The 22,659-nt window shown below is 37.5% G+C and overlaps 1 protein-coding gene across 1 annotated transcript in view; it reads right to left on the minus strand.

Moving 5' to 3' along the window:
* Positions 1-22,659, minus strand: part of SGCZ (sarcoglycan zeta) — a 541,542-nt gene that overhangs the window by 339,128 nt on the left and 179,755 nt on the right. The window contains exon 2 of the mRNA XM_078148100.1: positions 9,450-9,515. The gene's annotated coding sequence lies outside the window, so the exon portion shown is untranslated. The remainder of the gene's footprint in view (positions 1-9,449; positions 9,516-22,659) is intronic.

Consider the following 22,659-nt stretch of genomic DNA (forward strand, 5'->3'; position numbering starts at 1 on the left):
ACTTCCAAGACTGTAGGTAGTATCAGAGTTTGTTGGAGTTTTCATAGCTGATGATACGGGAAGCACCTGCAAATGGAGATGGAAAGAGAGTGTCCCCTGCCTCTGCCCCCAACAGTGGTGGAAGCTGCCATAAGAAGACAGAGAGATACTAGCTTTGTACTCTAGGATGGCCCCAGCAAATGAAGCCCAACAGAGGATGACCCCTTTGGAGGATTCCAGGAAGAGCCCAACAAAGGGGAAAAGGACTTACTGAGCTGGGAATTGGAAAGGACCCTTCATGCTGCATGGAGTCCTCCTCAGCTATTGTCAGTCCCATCTCCTTAGGGGTTTGTGTGTGTAAGTGGAAAGTATATTCCTGAGCCAGGGAACTGTTTTGGAATTATTATTTGCCTGGCAGCTCCTCAGTAAATATTCTTTTCTAAATGCTAATCAAATTCTACTAATTAATCGATAAAGGAGAATGGGGAATTATACCCCAAATATGGGGCTGTGAGTGACAGAAGCCACAGCATCTCAAGTTTACCCCTTGAACTCAAGAGAAGAGCTCACATTTTCCCCACAGAGACCTGAACTTGCCTGTGCATTGGGAGTTGGGTGAGTGGCCACAGTGTATTTTCATGAACCATGTTGGTACTTTTCCATGTTCCTCTCTCTTCAAAGATAAAATTAATTTCATTACCCTAGCTCTGATTTGAGGTTGCTTTTGGCCGCACTATTTGATTTCTTGATTAGCTGGCACGTGGACAACAATGCTCTGTCTGCAAAAGAAAGTAGCAATGGTAGAAAATTCTGCTGATTTAGGAAGACTGTGCTTGTGGGCTAATTTTGCAGGACACCCACTGTTCAAGAGAGAAGCACAACAATTAAGACTCCTCTCAAAATGGGACTTCACATAGTATCTTAAAAGGCTTAAACCAAGGAATGAGAAAGGGAAAGGGACAAAGCCTGAATGAGCTCGATTTTTTAGTAGCATCTACAAAAAGGGAAATGTTACTTCAATAAATGGGAACAGTTTCAGGGCATGCAGGAAAAAAAAACTAATAAAAATACATTAGCAATGTATATGACCTAAATATCAAAGATTACATCCCCAAATAATAGAGACCCTTACCTGACAATGGCTACAGTAAGAATTCTTAGTCAAATGCCTCTAAAACAGAACTCTTTATTTTTGCCCTTCTCCCAGCCCTCCTATTTCCCTAAATTGTCTCTTTTTGCTTTGGTGGCAACTGGGTGGCATAGTGCATACAGTGACAGACCTGGAGTGAGAAAGATCTGAGTTCAAATTTGACCTAACACTTAATGGTTATGTGACCCTGGGAAAGTCACTCATCCCTGTTTGCCTCAGTTTTTTCATCTGTAAAATTGACTGGAGAAGGAAATGGTAAACCACATCAACATCCTTGCCAAGAAAAGGCCAAATATTGTCATGAAGAGTTAGACATGACTGAAATGGACCATTTCTGTTCAGGGCACACAAAGCTCACACCTTATATGCAATCCACAACATTTCCCTCTCCCCCGCGTCTCGTATCCATTCAATAAGTCACGTCCCTTCTCTTGATCCATCATCAACCACATCTGTCCCCTTCTCCCCAATCACTGAGCTACACCCTCTTCTCACTCTCATCCTCTCTCACTTGGCCTAGTCCAACACCCTCTTAGTTGGTCTCTGTTCCTCCACTCTCTTTCCATCTTCGTTCACAAATCTACCCAAGTGATGTTCTGAAATTGGGCATCTGATAGTTGTCATTCCCCAAACAAGGAAGTTCCAATGACTCTTTTTTTCTCCTCGCATGAAATTTCAGCTTTGCTTTGCTGTATTTGGAGCCCGTCAAAATCGTGCTCTGACTGATCTGTTTTAAACTGACTTTTCATTTTGAAAGCCTTTCCTATCCTGACCTTTTCCAACCTTCTCAGTGTTCTTTCACCTTGCTCTGCTCAACAAACATTCTGGGGGCTAGGACGCTGGCCTCCTGTCTGCTCTTCCCACAGGACCCTGAAGTTCTGAGGCTTTTCTCAGGCTGTTGTTCAGCCTGGAATGCTCCCCTGCTCATGTCCACTTCGTGACCTCTGAGCTTTCTTCAAGTATCAGCTAAGGTACTTCTGCCGCAAGCCTTTTGCCAGCAGGAAATCTGAGCATTTCCTCTGAGCTGTCTCCCTCCTTAGATTGGGAGCTCCTGGTGAAGAAGGCATTGTTGTCTGCTTTTATGGTTGTTTCTATTATTTTGGCTTTCTTTGTTCTCAGCACTTTGCACAGTGCCTGGCCATACTAAACTCTTAATAAATGCTAGTGGGGTGAGTGATCTTTCTTTGGGGTGGGGGCAGTGGGGAGGGGAGCAATTGGGGTTAAATGATTTGCCCAGGGTCACACAGCTGGTAAGTGCCTGAGGCTGAATTTGACTCAGGTCCTTCTGACTCCAGGACCAGTCTTCTGTCCACTGCACCAACTAGCTGGGCCCTGACCGAACTTTCTAAACTTGTGACACTTTACTATGCTTCCTGCCCTCTTCTTTTCAAGCAAATGAGCCTACTTACTATGTTTTACACAAATGTAACACTCCATCTTCTGACCTGTTTGCCTTTCAACATGACTAGCATGCACTATCCCCTCCATCTTACTAAATCCCTCTCTTCCTATAAGAACCTGTGAAGTAAAATTCTTCCTCCAGAAATTGTTTCAATCACTCAATTTTCTCATGCCCTTCCTCAAGTATTTTCTTTGTACCTACTTTGCATAGATTTGGAATTTCACTGTCTCCCCTGACTCTGAATCACTCCATAGGAGTTCCTTACAGACAAGAAGTGCTTGGTTTGTGACTTTGTATCCCAAGTGACCATCATGGTACCTGGAATTTAGTGGCTGCCTACTGTATGCCGTGGACTGAATTGAACAAAGGAAAGAGACGATCATGAAAGATCAAAGAGACTATATTGTTACATAAAGTTAAAAATTAAATTAAATTTCAAAACTATTAAAATGAAGGCTAAAAAAGTTAATGCCCTGTAATTACAAAGAAGAGAAGTGTAAAGACATCCCAGCTTCTTCCTTTGCGGAAACACCAGGTCCACAGGTGCATAACACTGAGTATGTTGGCAGCTTTTTCAATATGTTAATCAGTTTGGGGGATTTGTTCCCCTTCTTTCTCCTTTTCTTTCTTATTAAAAATATTCTTCATTATATGGGATGGCTTTCTGAGAGGAGAAAGGGAATGAAATACTAAAAGTCATTTGGGTGGTGAAAGAAATCAAATTGTACCAACAAAAAGGTATTCTTAAAAAATCTATTTGGTAACTTTGAACTGGGTAGCTGCAGTTGAATGATGAGTTTGGAAGACAATACAGAAAACTGAGAAGTGAAAGGAGAGGTGGAGGTAGGCATCATTTTGGCAGGACTTGACAAAAGAGTTTAGCAAAGAAGGAGAGAAGAATTACCGAGCAGTACTTAATGGAGTAGTGGGATCACATGAGGTTATTTCCTTTGGTTTGTTTTTAAATTTAATTGATAATGATGATAGAAGAGACATGAACCTTCTTGCAGTCAACAGAGAAGGAGCCAGTAAAAGATTCTATTCAGAAGATATTTAAGATGACAGCAAGGGGGAAGAGGATAATTTACAGGAAAAGTGTGCAGCAGGGGGAAAGCAAATGGGACCAAGTGTACATGTAGAGGGTTTAGTGGTGGCAAAGAGAAGGGCCACTTCTCCACTCAAGACCTGAGAGAAGAAGGAGATAATGGAGGAAGAGGAAAGCTGTCAGAATGATATGAAGGGAGGAGAAAGATAAGTTCTCTGCAAATGGTCTTGATTTTTTTGGTGAAGTATGGGACAAGATTCATGAGCTGGGGGAGATGGGGACAGAAGCCTTGAAGAGAGATGGGATTTGAAACACCTTCTGTGAGGAGCAGCTCAGTAAAGTGAGCAGAGGGGATCCAATGTTTGCCTTGTTTAAGGGAGGTCCCAGGACAGATAAGGACACATCAATTGTCATGTACCCACCTAGTCAGCACAGATTGATGATTTTCCTCTAGCTCTATTCAGCAGCTCCTGAGTAGGAAAAGGAAGTTCCAAACCACATGTCTCACAGACAACTCACCCAACATACAGCATTTCCCAAACTGGATTTCCTTGAAATCCAGGGCTTGTCCAGACATCCTTGGTTATGTCAAAGTCAACACCATTATTCCATTCTCCCAGGGGAGACCACTTGGTGCTACATTGACTCCTCATGCTTCGACTTCAGGTATGGCTGTCAAATCTTGCCATTCCTCCCTCCACCACATGCTTCTCATTTGATGGCTTCTCCCTGCTCATGCTACAGCCACCATGTTAGTTCAGACCTTGAGCCTGAGGTACTGCAATGGCCTCCTGTGGGTCTCCCTGCCTCAAATGTCTACAACTCCATCCCATCCTCTGCATTAGTGCCCAAGTGAATTGCCTTAAATGCATATCTATGTCTCTCAGTAAACTCCAAGGTTCTCTATGGGACAAAATATAAAATCCTCCATTTAGTTTTTAGGCCCCTTTGCAACCTGGACTAAGGCTCAAACATTATTTCCCCTCCAAAACTCTGACGTAGACAGAAAAATGCTGGATGAATCTCTTACTGTCCAAGAGGCAATTGTTAAATTTTCTGTGCAGGGATTTACACCTTGGAAATCAGCAAATGCTGCAAATTAGGACATGAATGATTGCTTTGATGACTTCTAGACTTTAAAAAAGTGATGGAGAAAATATTAATAATGCATATCAAATGTAAATGTGTATGTTGGCAGAGAGATGATTTTTTAACATTTCCAAGCACACACTCGAATGTTGCTATACCGGCCTTCTCTCTGCTTTGGTAGACATCAATATGGTGAGGCCCCTGTAGTGGAGGGTCACCAGCCTGCCTAAAAAGGCGCAAAGCAGCCCAGGTTAGAAGGTCATAGTGAATCAGATGAGTAGCAGTATGATAGGGCGCATGAATAACCACCAGACTTCCAGCCACAATAATATAGAATAATGTGGAGACCAGTCTTGCTTGTTTTTTAGCAAAAAATAATAAAAAAGGTAAAAATCACAACAGATGAGAAATAAAGGAAACTATTAGAGCCTTCTATAAACAAGTACATCTTGAGATTTATAAAGAAACAAATTACATAAATACCCAAATTGGCAGAACATGAAATTAAGATCTCTAAAAATTTAATTAAGCAAGTCATAAATAAACTACCAACATAAGGTCAAGTAGAGACACTAGTCAATGGGTTTTTTTTTTTATCAAATACTTGAATAGAAAATAATATTTATGCCATACAATTTAGTCTCAAAAATAAAAAAAAAGTATTCTAAAATTTTTCCAGAAAGAAATATGCTACTAAATTTTAACCCAGGGAAAGATTAAGCTAAGCTTTAGAACTATGGGTAAAATTGTTCATGAATATGGATGTATCAATTTTAAATAAAATCATGGCAAAAGACTGCAGCAATACAGCCAAAAAATTTTCCTATGACTAGGCTGAATTTTTTTCCAGGAATTCAGGGAGGGTTCAATATTAGGAAAGCAATAGAAATAATTATATTAAAAATAAAACACCCTAAATCATATGATTATATCAATAGATACAGGAAAAACCTTTGGTAATTTATAACAGTCATTTATGTCAAAGCCATACAAAGCACAAGTACAGTAAGGGTCATTCTAAAAGATAATTTAAAAGTACATATCTGAAATAAAAAGTCAGCATTTTTGAAATGATGAAAACCTTTTTGATATATACAGGAACAAAACAGAACATTAATTTTTCCTACTAATGGTTGACATAGTTCTAGAAATATTTGCTTTTTCCAACATGATTAATATGCAAATACATTTTGAATGATTGCACATGTATAATCTTTATCAAATTGCTTACTGTCTCAGAGAGAAAAGATGGTAATGAAGGGAAAAAAGATAATTTGGAACTCAAAATTTTAAAAATATGTTGAAATTGTTTACATGTAATTTGAAAAAAATAAAATGTTAAAAAAAAAGAAATGTTTATGTTATCAATAGGACAAGAGAAAAAATTCAGGACATCAACGCTAGGACAGAAGACATACCAATACCCCTGTTGTGTAATAATATGATGATTTGCTTAGAAAACCACAGAGAAGAAACAAAGAAGATAACTGAGATGATCAAAAGCTTCAAAAATTAGCAGAAAAACATAGAAACATTTCTAAATATCAGTAACAAAATTATTAAAAAAACATAAAGGGAAATTTGATTCTAAATTGCATCAAATGTTTTGGAGTAAATCTACCAAGACAAAGCCTAGCTTAGCAAATATCATTACAAAATGTCCTTTAAAACAATAAAAAAATTACTTGAATGACTAAAGAAATATTAATTGCCCATGGTTCCATGCTAATAAAAACTATGTTACCTAGATTATTAGAGATTTAGTGTTATGCTAATAAAACTACCAAGGACGTATTTTAGAGAGATAGACAAAACATTGTCAAAATTAGCTTGGAGGAACAAAATGCTTAGAATCTCAAGACAAAAAAAAAAAAGAAAAAAGTAAATGAAGGGGAATAACATTTCTCACACCTCAAGTTACACTATAAAGGAGTAAACATCAAAACTACTAGGTATTAGTAAAAATGAAATGGAAAAGCAGATCAGTGAACCATACCAGATAAGGAAGAACTAGAAATAACTGAACTCAATAACCTAATGATCAATTAAAGCTAAACATACATTACTTAGTAATGAACAAGCATAGTAGATAAGCATAGTAAGGGAAAACAGAAATAAATTAGATGGAAATGAAATTTAACCAACATCTTGGAACATGTAATACAATACACTCAAAAGTGATATGATCCTAGAATATTAAAGATGAAACCATGTTTTTAAAAAGATGAAAACAACAACAGGTGTGTTTATGACTCTGACTCAAGGGTTAATGTGTGATCAAGCAGTGGATAGAAGTGATTATAAAAGCTAAAACAGGTAAGTTCAAATACATGAAATGTAAAAGCTTTTACATGAACAAAATCAATGCAACTAAGATTCCTGGCTGACTCCAGTGATGCCATCTCTACTCAGAACATCTCTTCCTCCTCCTCCCCACCAGTGAAATGAATGTAACAATTGAGTCGCTCTTCTCTGAAAAGTAAGCTTTTGACTTATCTTACCAGAATCCAAGTCTCCACTCTACTCTTCTTTTCTCATAATGCACACCATGCTGAAGTATCTCTTCTTCATGCCTACCCCGTACCTTCCAGCACCACTCTATTGTTGCCTTTCTGCATTAGAAGGCAAGTTCTTGATATAAGATAGTATATCTCTTGCTTATATTTTAATTCCTAGCACTTAGTACAGTGTGTGGGATGTATTAATAAGTATTCTATCTGAGAAGGAAAATAATTGATTAGGTTAAAAATCTTTAAACTAGTACTCACTGACCAATGTCTAATATTATATATATATATATTTATATTTATATTTATATTTATATTTATATTTATATTTATATTTATATTTATATCATATCTATATATATATATACACACATATATATACACACATACATACATACATATATATACATACATATACACACATATATATGTGTATATAGATACATACATATATACACACATATGTATACACTATGTATATATAGTATACATATATGAAATTAACACACACATATAAGAACAAGTGTTATTCCTCAATTGCTAAGTGATCAAAGGAATATATTAACAATTACATGAAAGATTGCTCTTAGTTACTAATAAGAGAAAGGCAAATCAAAATAACTGCTTCTACCTATATTAGGAAAATAATTTTTTATTTCTGTAATCTGCCATATCTGTTTTCCTACTTTCTGTATTTGATACTTTATTTTATAAATGGTTACCATAATTTAAGCTAAAGCACAGACATTTCCTTAATTAGAAAGATTTTTTAAAAACAGATATAAATTTATATTGATGAAAGAGAAATCCATTATTACATACATATATGCAAAGCTAGCAGAGATGGTTTTCTGAAATACTCCAAATAACTATCTCTTCTTTTGTCATGCTGTCTTTTAAGAGGTGGGCTCATAACAAAGAACTGGAAAATGAAGAATTGCCCATCAATTGGGGAATGGTTGAATAAGTTGTGGGATAAGATTGGGAGATTGGTTGAATAAGTTGTGGGATATGATTATGATAGAATATTATTTTGCTATAAAAATGATGAGGGGGAAGGGTTCAGAAAATCCTGGGAAGACTCATATGAATGGATACAAAGTGAAGTGAACAGAACTAACAAAACATTGTACACAGTAACAGTAATATTATAATGATGATCACCTGTGAAAGACTTAGCTACTCACTTCAATACAATGACCCATTATGAGTCATGATATACAATTCTATCTGCCTTCAGAGAGAAAACTAAACACTGAGCACAAAAAACAAAAAAGGGGCCCTTATCTTACAGAAATGACTGTATCCCACAGTGGCTCCCATGAAAGTAGTCTTGCAAATGCCATTATCTCATCAAGACAGCTGAAATGTTTATGTGTTTATGTGTATGTGAAGGGTGACTTTTTTCTTTTCCAAACCTCTCTTCTCCTCTTCAATTTCCTTGAACTATGGACCTCAATATTAGCATTGGATCTGCCCTTGAAGACCTGTCTCCTCTGCTGATTCTTGTTAAAGCCACCTAAACTTTCCATCCCTGAAGTAGCTCCTTTATGTAAGTAACTAAATCAATTGCCATTATTTTCCCTTAAGCTTTGGTATCCATTGTTCTCAAAAGTGAAGGAATTCCCTAGCTGTGCAGGGGCTAAACAAACCTTGTGAGAAATAGACCTCCAATTGCCTGCTTGCTAAGCAGAATGCTCCTTGGATGTCCAGATAACAGACAAAGTAACACAAGATCAAAATAGCAAATGTCAGAGTTGCTATTGGAAATAAAGCCTTCTAACATACTGGTAGAACTGTCAATTTCACCAACCATTTTTGAAAACAATTAGGAATGATGCAGAAAAGGGGGGAGCATGTCTAAAATTCCTGGCCCTTGGACACAGAAATGCGAAGCGTTTCCTTTTTGATCTCTACCATCTTACTTTCTGTTTTTGATCTTGTTATTGCTTTTCACTTATGATATCTTATATTAAAACCATTCTTTCCCTACATTGACATTATTGGCACCTTTTTTTTCACCCAAAGAAAAGCAAAAATGGTCAACTGCAAGACTCTTTCTTAGAAGAGACAACAGAAGAAGCAGAGGAGAACAGTTAATCCAGCTGCTTATTTCCCACCATGGTTCACCAACAGCTGTAATGGTTTTCATGGCTCTCACTCAGCCTAATTCCAGGGCTATTGGAAAACTAATTAACTCTATCATTAAAGTAAGACTCTGTATCTCTGGGGAGAACTGATTCATATCATTATTTATAATAAATTCATATTTTTTACCACTTATCCTGAATGTCGATTCACTTCAAATGGTTGTGGACAGTGAGCATGTCTCTGAACAGAAATCTGAAAGGAAAAAAAAAACATACACATCATTGTTGGTATTTTTCCCGAGTTCAAATGATTAAAAACCCCTTCTCTTAAGGCACATTCTGTCTTTAATGTCTCAAGTGAAATAGAATTTTCAAATGATCAAAAGGAAACATCGGGTTCCCATCACGTAACCATAGAATTATGAAATATCAGAGCTGGAACAGATCTTGAACTTTTGATTAATTAATTTAAAAAAGTCACATATACAGGCTTTGTGAAATTCCACATTGTATGAAATGAAAGGTTCACATAAGTCTGCATATATTTGGGATAAATGATAATTTGTAAGTGCTTCCACATAAAAGTGGGCTGGGGGCAAAGTGGCATAGCTGTGCTTGGAATCACAAAGTCCTGAGTTCAAATCCAGCCTAAAACACTTACTTGCTGCACGACACTAGGCAAGTCAGGTAAAGTCTGTCTGCTTCTATTTCCTCATTTGTTAAATAGAGAAAATAATGGCACCCGACTCTCGGGGTTGTTGTGAGGACCAAATAAGATAATATTTATAAAGAGTTTGCCAAACCATAAACCACTACAAAAATGTCAGCTATTTTTATTAATAGAATCATGAAATCCTATTTGCTCTACATTCATGAATTTATGTTTGTATGTAGTCCTAACTCAGGAAATTATTTCCTTTATTTTGATGCCTGTTACCACCACATTTTATTCATACATGATTCTTTGTATGCATGCAAACACACATCACTTAATCCAGGGGATATCTAACTGAGCCTTCCCTCAGGGAACCACAGACCTCCCAGTGTGGAGAAGAATGCAATGATCTCTATGATGCCTGGCCTAGATACCATCTACAGCTCCTGCTAACGAGTTGGGCCCAGCAGCGAGCTGCCTGAATTCCACATGCTCTGTTGCTTTCTGAAGCTTGCTAGATTTCCAAGGATCAAAGACAACCAAGAGAGCCAAGCTCCCTCTCATCACCCAAGAATAGCCAGAATTCATTGAAAGAGAAAGACAAGGGCACTGAAGTGACCTTCCAGAGGAACTGCTCATATCCTGAAGACTGAAGAAATCAAAGGAATGAATGAGCAAGACACATTGTACTACAATGAGGAAATCCTAATCTAATTCCATTCAGCAAGCATTCATTAATCCCCAAATATACTCCAGACACAGAGCTGTACATGGGTAAACAAGGACAAAAACAAAACAAAACAAAGGAAGTCCTGCCCTCAAAGAGCTTACATTCTACTCCAGCACAAATAAGAAACATTTGCAGCAGCAAAGAATCATTCTGAAATCACTACTACCAAAGCCTAAGAAAATATACCATGACTCTCAGGGCAGTTGACAAAGAATTGTAGCTAGAGACAAGGAGTAACATCTGAGATGAGTAAGGGGAATTTTTGAAAAAAAAATCTTTAGACTCACTTTGTCTTTTGTTGTATTCCAAGTGCTTAGTACGGGGCTGGGAGTGGAGTAATAATAAATGCTAGCTGACTTCATGTTAATCCCCACTGCAAAAGGGATCATGTGCCATGTGTATAGTAATTATAGCTAAACACAGAAGGGAAGAAAGGCTTCAGTTGTAAAGAACAATGTGTATGAATTCACATGAAAGAATATTCTTGCACAGGAGTCTTACCCAGTGGCCCATCCCATTAGGCCTTCTTGGATCCCTGAATATAAGCACATGTGAAGTTGAAGGCTTCTTTTTTGTCTCCAGGTCCCATCCTAGGTTAGGGACCCTGATGGCTATAGTGGTTATTAATAAATAAGAATAAAATAAAATCCTGCCTCCAAAGGAAGTTGCAGACTTTGATTCAGGCCAACCATATGAAGAAAGGAAAGGAGTAGAGGAAGAATTATGAAGGCTGAGAATGGAATACTCTTTTCTGTGACTTCAAAGATTATCCAAAGTTCACCTAGAAAATGTAATATGAAGGAAAGTGAAGCAGTTATTCTTTACAAAAGACAAAAAACCTATGGCTCCCCTCAAAATCAGAGCATAGTACTAGACATTTCAGGAAGGTACAAAACGAAATAAAATTCAAAATAGGAGACAATAGAAATGAATGTAGGTCAGAATTGAAAGCTTTTTGGATGGAGCTCTGAAAAGTGCTCCACTAAATACACACATGTAATTAGCACAATAGGAAAAATGGAATCAATAATGCAGAATTTCTCTAAGAAGTAGAAGCTGGGACAGAGAGATTAGCAGATTTGGAACATCTAAAACTGGACATGGAGGACAATTTGGCAGAAGAGAAGCAATAGGCCACAACAGTCCATCATTTTGATACAAGCCATTGACCTTGAGGACAGGATTCAGAGAGATAAGTCAAGGATTAGAGGCCTCTCCGAAGAACATGAAAAGCTAAAACAAAACCAAACAAAACCATGAATAACATGAAGCAGGAAACAATACAAGGAAACAGCTGGGAAAGTCTGAATAAGACAGCAAAGCATCAATCAAGGGGATGCACACTTTATGGCCAGAATAAAAGCTCACAATCCAAATTCCAAAGCCGTGGTGCTGAAATTCAATAATTTTAATGACAAATAACAAGTTGTGCGACAGTCAGAAAATAGATCTTCAAGTATGAAGGAAGGGGAATTTGAATAACATAGGATTAGTCCTCATGCATGGAAAAATTGCAGAAGCTGATAGCATGGTATATTCCACAAAAGCAAAGAAACTCAAGCTGCAACCCAGAATGGAAACCATGACAAAATGAACTCAGTCATTATTGATGAAAAAAGGATGCTTTAAAAAAGAGAGGCATTTCTACTAAAACAAGAACTAAAGCAGCCAGAGCATAATATTCAGCTTGCAAAAAACTCAAAGAAAAGGGCAAAAGGTAAATTATTAATAATAGAAATATAGCACCTAAAAGTTTGCAAAGTGCTTACCATTTATTATCTCATTTGATCCATTAGGTAAGTGTTATTACTATGATATATTTTGTAGAACAAGAAACTGAGGCTGAGAGATTTATCCAGGGTGACACTGAGCAGAAGACTGAGGGAGGATTGAAATTCAAGTCTCCTTGGTTCCAAGTCTGGCGTTCTAGCAAATACCTGCTCTAACTAGCTCTATAAAGCATGAATGAGTAATGGAATGAATAAGGTTCTGTTTAGCTGTTATTGTTGAAGAGAAGAAAGGAAGGGGATAAGAGAATGGGGGAAGGTAAAGAAGGCTATGCAGAAGAGAGGACATAGGAAGCAGAGACAACATGGCAGAGCTTTTCAGCTGGGACTTGACTGACAAACAATTTTAAATATTCCTTAAAACCAATTCTGGAGCATCAGAAACCACAAAAGAACAGGGTGAAACAATTTTCTAGGCCTCAACAACTTGGAAGGTTGGCAGGAAAGGTTTATTGCATAGGGCTGAGAATGGAGCATATTCCATTGCAGTACATGCCCCAGCCATAAAACCAGTAAGAAGTCTTGGGGGTTGCTGAATTGATAGCTGTGGCAGTGGTTTCCAGAGCTTTTAACTCACAGATGGATGAGGGAACTGGTCAGAAGGAGATTACAGGGGTCCCCTTGTTGGCAATACTAGCAGGACTCTGTTGTATTGCCCACAATTGGATAAGAGTCGCAGCCCTGGGTTGCACTCCTGGGTCACAGTCCTAGGGCAAGAAGAAGCACTAATCCAACAGAGCTTGCAGCCAAAGGGGAACGGGGACCCTGGTCACAGTTGCAGGGTGGGAAACAGTGCTTGTGGTTGCTCACAGGAGAGAGTATAGGACAGTAAAGTGATAAAAATATCTCTCCTTAGACAATACCACCTTGAAAGAACTGAAAATTTACAGATCCCTTACAACTAACTCTGAAAACAGTTGCACAAAAAAAAAAAAACACAAACCTGAATCTTGAGATAGTGCCCCTTGAAATCTAGCAACAGAGCTCAATTTTAACATATACAGTTAAAAGTGAAGAAAAAGTCTGGGAAAATTATCAAAATACAAGAAAAGAACTTGACCATAAAATGTTACTATGACAGGAAATATCAAAACAAAAACTGAGAAGAAGACAATAAAGTCAAAATAGCTATATCCAAAGTTTCAAAGAAAAATGTGAATTGATCTCAGGCCAAAGAAAAAGAATTCCTAGAAGAGCTCAAAAAGGATTTTTAAAATGAAATAAGAGAGGTAGAGGAAAAATTAAGAAAAGGAATGACAGTGATGCAAGAAAACCATCAAAAAAAGTCAATAGCTTTGTAAAGAACGCACAAAAAATGCTGAAGACAATAACTTCTGAAGAAAAAGAACAGATCAAAGAGGCACAAAAATCCAATGAAAATAAGAATTCCTTCAAAAGCAGAATTGGCCAAATAGAAAAAGAGGTACAAAAAATTCACTATAGAAAAGAACTCCTTAAAAAGTAGAATTGGCCAAATGTAAAAGGAAATACATAAGCTAACTGAAGAAATAAAAATTAGATTTGGGTAAATAGAAGCTAACAACTCCATGAGTCATGAAGAAGACATAAAACAAAATTAAAAAATGGGGAAAAAAAGAAAATGTGAAACATCTCATTGGAAAAACAACTGACCTGGAAAATAAATTTAGGAGAGACAATTTAAGAATTATTTCACTACCTAAAAGCCATGATAAGGAGTCTATACATCATATGTCAAGAAATTATCATGGAAAACTACCCTGAAGGTAACCAGAAACAGATAATAGAATAGGTATCAAAAGAATCTACCAATCACCTCTTGTAAGAGATCTCCAAATGAAAAACTGAGAAATAAGACAGGCAAACTTCAATGCTCCCAACTCAAGGAAAAAAATATTGCAAGCAGACAGAAAAAAAGAAAACTCAAATTTTGGAGCTATAGTCAGAATAATACAAGATCTAGCAGCTTCAACATTAAAGGATCAGAGGGTTTGCATATGATATCCCAGAAAGTAAAAGAGCTAGAATTACAACCAAGAATCACCTACTTGGGCAAAACAAAGTATAATTTTTCAGAGGAAATGTTGGCATTCAATGAAATAGAAGACTTCCAAGCATTCCTGATGAAAAGACCTGAATAGAAAATTTGACTTCCAAATACAAGTTTCAAGAGAAGCATGAAAAGGTAAACAGGAAAGAAAAATCATAGTGGAGTCAAGAAGATAAACTGTTTACATTCCTACAAGGAAAGATAATACTTGTAACTCCTAAGAACTTTATCATTATTAGGGAAGTTAGAAGGAACATACATAAGCTGAGGGTATAAATTAAATGTGATGGTATGATTTTTAAAAAAAAGAGTGATTTAGAAAGTGGAATCAACTTGTAGAAGTGGAAAGGAAAAGCTAGAATAGGGTAAATTATCTCACATAAAAGTGGAGTGAAGGACCTTTTATAATGGAGAGGAAGATGGAGGAGGTGGGTGGAAGAGGGAGTGCATGACCCTTACAATCATTGAAATTAACTCAAAGAGAGGATAATACACATGCTCAGCTATAGAAATCTGTCTTATTGTGCTGGAAAATAGTCAGGGAAGGAGATAAGAGAAGAGTGGTGGGGCTGATAGAAGGTAGAGCAGTTTGAGTGACTTGATAGTCAGAAGCAAAACATTTTTGAGGAGGGACAGAGTGGAAGGAGAGAGTAGAATAAGGGGGTAGGATGGAGGAAAATATACAGTAATCATCACTGAGGAAAAAAATCACAGCAAGTTTCTTTAATAAAGGCCTCAATTCTCAATATGAAGAAATGTGTCAAATTTAAAAAATAAAAGCCATTCCCCAATTAATAAATGGTCAAAGAATATTAACAGGCAGTTTTCAAATGAAGAAATCAAAGCTAACTATAGTCATATAAAAATGCTCTAAATCCCCATTGATTATAGCACCCTACACCTATCAGATTAGCTAATATGGTAGAAAAGGTAGATTACAAATGTTAGAGAAGATATGGGAAAATTGAAACACCAATGCACTGTTGGTGAAGCTGTGAAATGATCCAAACATTCTGGAGAGCAATTTGGAACTATGCCCAAAAGGCTCTAAAACTATGCATACTTTTGACCAATCAATACCACTACTACAGCTGTATCTGAAATGGATAAAAAACAAAAATGAAAAGGACCAATATGTATAAGAATATTTTAGGAGCCTTTTACTGATGGAAAAGAATTGGAAATGGAGGGGATGCACAAGTTGTGTCATATGATTCTGATGGAATATTATTGTACTCTAAGAAATGTCAAGGAAGATGATTTCAAAGAACCTGAAAAGACCTACATGGACTGATTCAAAGTGAAATGATCAAAACCAAGAGGACATTGTATAAGGTGACAGTAACATTAGATGACCATCAATTGTAAAGAATTTAAGTATTCTCAGCAACACAATGATTCAAGACAATTCTGAAAGACTCATGATAAAAAAAGGCTAAGCATTTCCAGCAAAAGAACTGATGAAATTTGAATACATATTGAAGCATACCTTTTTCCTAAATTTATTTTTCTTGCTTTTCATCTGTGTTTTCTTTCACAAAATGACTAATATGGAAATAAGTTTTGCATGACTGCACATGTGTAACCTATATTGTGTTTGACTTCTCAGTGAGTGGGGAGAGGACGAAGGGAAAGAACTAGAAACTCAAAATTTAAAAAAAATGAATGTTTAAAATCAGTTTTACTGTAATTGGAGAGATTAAAATATTAAATAAATATATTTAAGGAAAAAAGGAGAGAGGATTCAAGGGAAGGGGAGACAGAAAAATGACATAAAATAATGAAAACTAGTATTTATATAGCACTTTAAGATTTGCAAAATACTTTACAAATATTATTCCATTTAATCTTTAGCATAACTCTGGGTGGTAGATCCTATAATCATTCCTGATTTACAAAAGAGGAAACTGAAGCAAACAGTGGTTAAGTAAGTTTCCCAGGACCACACAGCTAGTAAGTTTTTGAGACCAGACTGGAACTCAGTTCTCTCTGATTTCAGGTCCAACATTCCATACACTGTGTCATGAATTAAAAGCTAACTTCATTGAAAAAACATATAGATTGTAATGATAAAAGGAGATATTAGTGTTTCACTCTTGGAGATGAGAAATTCTAATGAAAAGGCAAATTATATATACATATGTATATACATGTGTGCATATTTTATACACATATATATGAACAGACTTGGAAAATTTGGAGTTGAATCTTTTAAATGGTAGTATTAAAGTAACTGCATGTTTCTCAGAACCACAGGGTGCTATTAGGAAAATGGACAAAAGAAAAATAAATGCATTGTTTTGTTAAACAGAAATATCAAACACATTCACTACAGACCATAATGTAATAAAAATTGTAATTAATAGAGCATAATATGCAAACCAAATTAAAGAGTTAATAATGACATGCTGAATAAATAATAAAGAATAAATTTTAGAAACATTTTTTATTGTTGTTCAATTATTTCAGTTGTGTCTGAATCTTCGGATTGACCTCACTTTGGGTTTTCTTGACAAAAATAAAAGAGTGATTTGTCATTTCCTTTTCTAGCTCATTTTATAGATGAGGAAACTAAGGAGGAGATGGTTAAGTGACTTGCCCAGGGTCTCACAGCTAGTAAGGATCTGAGGCTGTATTTGCACTCAGGTCTTCCTTACTCTAGGATTGCTGCACTATCTACTGTTCCACTTAGCTGCCCTTTAGAAACAAAAAATGTGTGAAAAAGAATGGTAATTAAGAGTAAACCTACCAGTATTTCTAGGAAACAGTGAAAGCTGTCCTCAGAAGAAAACAAAAATTCCTTGAGAATGTACATGATCAAAATACCAAAGAGGAAAAAAAAGTATTAATAAACCCAATGTATATGTTTTTTGAAATACAAACTCAACAAACAAGCATTATGAAATAAGTAAAGAGGAAAAAAACCTTGGAAATAAAATAAAGATAAATATGAAATCCAAAAGTCCAGAAAATTGTAGGATATAAGCTGGTTTTTTGCAAAGATGAACAAAATCAATAAATCCATGAACAGAATTTTTAAAAACAGCAGCTTTTTCATTAAAAAGAATTTTAAAAACTATATGCTGTTTCATGATTGCCTCTATAATTCCTTCAGTTAAGCATTCTCCACTTTACAATCAACTGGCTGTGAGAGGCTCCTGATCTTATTCTCCTGTTTATTTGCTTATATTTATTTATTTATTTTGTTTTGTAGCCTAATCTTCAACATTGAGACTGCATATGCAATCCATGTTAAAATTATTATGTTTCTGGAACAAAAGGCTAGTCAGCACAATATCTGCCAAATTGCTTTCTGGTTTTTCAGTAGTTCTAGCTACATAAGATTAGGTTTGGATAGCTCGTTCCTAAGTAAACTAGGTCATCAGGGCTTTGAAACATTGAGTAGTTGGGTTCAATTATTTCTGATTCATCCTTATTGAGTGCATTCAACTGGCTTACTTTCTATGTTTTACCCAGGACACAGAGTTTTGATCATTGCAGCCCTATACTATAATTTAAAGTCTGGAAATGTTATCACCCTCCAATCCTATGTATTTTCAACATTCCCGTTAGATTTTGGACCTTTTTTTCCTGCAAATGAATTTGCACTAAGAAAATTAATGCAATTAGGATAATAAATAAACAATTTGATTTGGGAAAACACCTTTGTACCAAATTGCCCTAATAAAGGTCTGATATACAGGCTACACAAAGAACTAAAACAAATTTGTGAAACCAAAACTATTCATTCCCTAATGGGTGAGGGGTCATAGGACATAAGCAAACAGTTACCAAGCAAAAAAAAAAAAATCAACAAATATTGATGAAATTTTGGCCTACTCTTTCCTTAATTTTATTACTTTCTATTCATGACTGTAATCATTGCAGGCCTCTGTCCTGTCCAATCTCCTCTCTCTTCAGGATTATAAGTTAAATGAGGTCGGGTATGACTGTGTTGGGTTTTTTGTATGTTTGTTAACCTTCAGAACACCATCCAAAGCCTTATATTTCATGAATATTTATTGAATTGAATATCACATAGAATATTACTCTCAAACCCAATGGACAGTATTTAACTGAATGTTGTTAAGAGAAAACAGCTATTTCATGACTAGTTGTGCCTACATATGGGAAATGAATGAACTGTGGTGGATCCCATTCATCCACCTAGTTCTTCCATAGACATGGATCAGGTATGAACCAAATACAGACATCAGTGCTTCCCACTATGGAAGAAACAAAGTTTAGAATAAGACCAAGGTCCTGACCCCAAGGACTTTCCAGTCTTCTTGAGGAATAGGACCAACACCAACAATTGACCACATTCCACATATTTATTCCATTGGAACAATAAATGCTTGGCACTAATACTCTAGTGGCTCTACTGGTTCTCAAATTTCCCAAATGGTAAATGGTCAAAGGAAATGAATAGGTATTTTTCAAAAGGAAAAAAAAAATCAACAGCTATATGAAAAAGTGCTACAAAGCATTAATAATTAAAGAAATACAATGAAAGATATGCTGAGGTGCCAATACTCACTGGCAAAGATAATGAAAGAGAAAGATGGCAAATGCTAGAGGGACTGTGTGAAAACAAACACACTAATGCATATGTTGAAGGACCTGTGAATAGGTTCAGCTAGCCTGGAAAATAATTTGGATCTATGCTCAAAAAGATACTAAACTGCCACAGAGATCAAAGAAAGAGGAAAAGGAGACATAGAGACAAAAATATTTCTAACCTATTGACCTTGAAAGTAATGACAGACCTTCAAGCTAAGTTTCCACTGAGACAATGAAGTCAGCATTTTCATGTCACAGAATCAGAAGAGACCTTGGAGAGCATCTGGTACCGACTGTAGTCTAGCAGGAATCCTCTCTGCTTCATTTGCCAGACAACAGGTGTGTGAGCACCTGCTGATACAGGCTGACCTGTTGACCTGTTGACCACCCCTTAGGGATGACTTAGCTGCAAATCCCTGGGAGCAAGGGCTTGCACCAATTCTTTGGCATATACAGCTGCAGAACACTGAGATTGTTTGGATGGTTACTTTATCAATGTTGTTACAATATTGAAAACCAATCATTTTCAGTCATGTCAACTCTTTGTGAGCCATTTTGGGTTTTGTTGGCAAAGATGCTGGAGTGCTTTGCCGTGTCCTACTCTGGCTCATTTTGCAGATGAAGAAACTGAGGCAAACAGGGTTAAGTGACTTGCCCCGGGTCACACAGCTGGGAAATGTCTAAGGCCAGATTTGAACTCACAAAGACAAGTCTTCCTGACTCGAGGCCCAGCACTCTCTCCACTGTACCATGTAGTTGCCCACTCTGTCAATGACACGTGATTGATGAAAGTCCTTCTGTATTTGCTAACTGTGTTGGGTTTCAGAAGAGACTGGAAGTTTAAAAACCCAGGGTAGGGGAGGCTGACTGGATCAAGATGAGCTGAGAAAAGGCAAGAAGTAAACGTATTAAGTGTTAAGCCAATGTTGTCTGATGGTGGGCTGGAACCTGTGGAATAGCTTGACTGGAATGATTCAGGCAATGGTTCCTCTGTGCATCCTTATCTTTCACCCAACAACAAAAATAACATAGATTTCTACCAGCACTTTTTTCACAGTAGCCCTGGGTGGGGCAGATAGCACACATCTGATCATTTCCTTCTATTCCCCCTGGGCCATGGTGATGAGAATGGGGGTTAAAGTATCCAAAGTCTATCCCATTGCTAGTCAGAATACAAGTTGGGGCTCTGAGACAATGTGCTTATCATTGAGCCATGTTATCAAATGAACTATTTATAAAGTACTAAAAAGAGTGCCTAGCACATAGAAGGTGCTTCAAAACATTTGTCCCTTTACATGTACCCTTCCCCTAGGCCACTTCTAAAAGACAAGAGGCAGCAGGAGCTTTGAGCCTAAGAGCCCTAGACTCTTAGTTGAGTAACATGGCACAAGCTCCTGACTCTCAATCCTAGTCAATTTCCCACACTGACCCCCCATTCACAGAACACATGAAATAGGACTAAGGACCCTTGTAGTTGTTTGAGGGAAACAGAGTATTTGATTTGTCAAGATGTGAGATTAAGTCCTGATGCTGACACTCACTAACCAAGGAGCCTTGGATCATTTAGATGCTTTCTTTAGGATTAAGTTTCATCACCTGTAAAAAAAAAAAAAAAGTGGGGGGGAGGATCATGGTCCTCCCACTGTTGTGGAGAGAACATTTTGTAAACGTTTGCTGTGGTCATCATTGGTACTTTTATGATGTGGGCAAGGTTGGTATAAGGAGGTTTTGACATAGGCAGAATAGGGTAACAGTTTGCAAATTCCTAGCCTGGTGTATCAGCAGCTGGCACCTACTTCAAAGCAGTGATTTGCAAGTTTATAATATCTAACCATCTATAACTTAGCCTTAATCTCAGAGATTAAGTGACTGTCTTTGCTTGGGTTCCCAGGACTCGAAGGGGGCAACAGTGAGAGCTAACCTAGTTGGTCCTAGCTTCAAGTCCAACCTTCAACCATTAGGCTATACTGGCCCATTACCAAATCAGGAGTTTCAGTTTCTGATTGTTTGTAAGATAGCTTCCATATTTTAGAGATGAGACTCTCTCACATTCATTGTTTGTGCGCTTCATCCTAAGATAAAGGGAAAATTCATCTCTGGGCTGTCTCTTGCCCAGTTAACAGGCCTGACCAGGACATTCTACAGCAAAGTAATACCAACACACAACCCTATGCCCTGTGATCCCAATGCCCAGGAATCACAGAACCAAAATGAACACCACCTGCCCTAAGCCAGGCTGGTCAGGCTTCCTGTGTACTTAGAATCTTTTGCCCTGGCACATAGAACTCAAAACATTACACACTGGAAATTGTTGAGTCCTCATTGTCACTAACTAGCTGGGTGACTTCACAAGACATTTTCTCATTCTGTGGCTTGGCTTTCTCATATGTGAAATGGGCATAACATTATCACCTTTCCCTGTTTCATGGAGCTTTGAATGAGCTCTTTGATGGGGAAGTATTTCACAAAGGTTACAAAATGCTCATCCCAGGTCAGGCATCCAGCTTTTCTTGGTTGAAGAAGACTTGGAATAGATTTTCTTCACCTTGAAGAGATACAGGGTTTATGTTGTTTAGACATGAGGCTCAGCTGAGCTCATTGTCCATGAGGATTGGTGTCAGGGAGTCAGCACGATGCTGCATGTTGCACATCAGTAGTTGGAGGATGTGTGCTTTTGCGGAAGCCCACCTAGATAAGTCCTCAGAGCATACTTGAGACAGAGAGGCATCGCATGACTTGCCCATGGCTCCACAGCCAGTAAGCATCAGAGGGAGATTGTAACCCAGGTCTTCCTGATTCTAGGACCTGAAATGCATCCATGACAAAGTCTTGCACACTTCTTATCCACATTGAGGCTCCCATTCTGGCCTTGAAGCAAGGCTGATGGTCCCAGCTAAGGTTGCAGTAGCAAGTCAATTGCAAGCATGTTGCCCTGTCCAACCTGCTGGCCCAGTCACCAAAGCAGCTCCCATCCTGGTGTGCTGACTCACAGCTCCTCCCCGGCTGCCCCAGCCCTGCTGCTTCCTGGATGACTGGTGCAATTGGCCCCTTTCCTGCATACATCAGCTTTTACCTGCAGGACACATAACTTGCTTTTAGGAAGGTAGTTTGGAAAGCAAAAGATCTAAGATCAGTAACAGAAATTACTTAAATAGAAGGAAACATACTGTAATAAACCAGCCAAAAAGTATGCTCATTGAATCACACGATTTACCGTTGGGAGGAAACTTTGAGATGATTGATTCTCATGTCCCTGATTTTACAGAAGAGAAAACTGAAGCTAAGACCTGAGCCTTGCCCAAGGTCACACAGCAAGCATGTGTCAGTGCCTGGACAGAATCACAGACTTTCAGAACCAAAAGATGCTTCCTTAGAAACTGTTGAGCTCAATGCCTTCATTTCGTAGATGAGAAAAGTGAGGCACAAGGTGGGTTAGTGATTTGTTCAGGGTCATCCAGGAAGGCAGCAGCAGAGCCCACATGAAAACTCAAATCTTCTCATCCCATGTCCAGTGCTTGGGACCCTGAATATATCACCCATAAGTAAAGCACCAGGCTGTCTTCACCTTCTTTCATACAATGTGCAGCACAGCTGGGCTCCATACCAATCCAACTGACGTCATGTAAGACATGG

Source organism: Phascolarctos cinereus, unplaced genomic scaffold (genome assembly GCF_003287225.1).
Source record: "Phascolarctos cinereus isolate Bilbo 61053 unplaced genomic scaffold, phaCin_HiC Scaffold_9;HRSCAF=440, whole genome shotgun sequence".
In the NCBI taxonomy this organism is placed as follows: Eukaryota; Metazoa; Chordata; class Mammalia; order Diprotodontia; family Phascolarctidae; genus Phascolarctos; species Phascolarctos cinereus.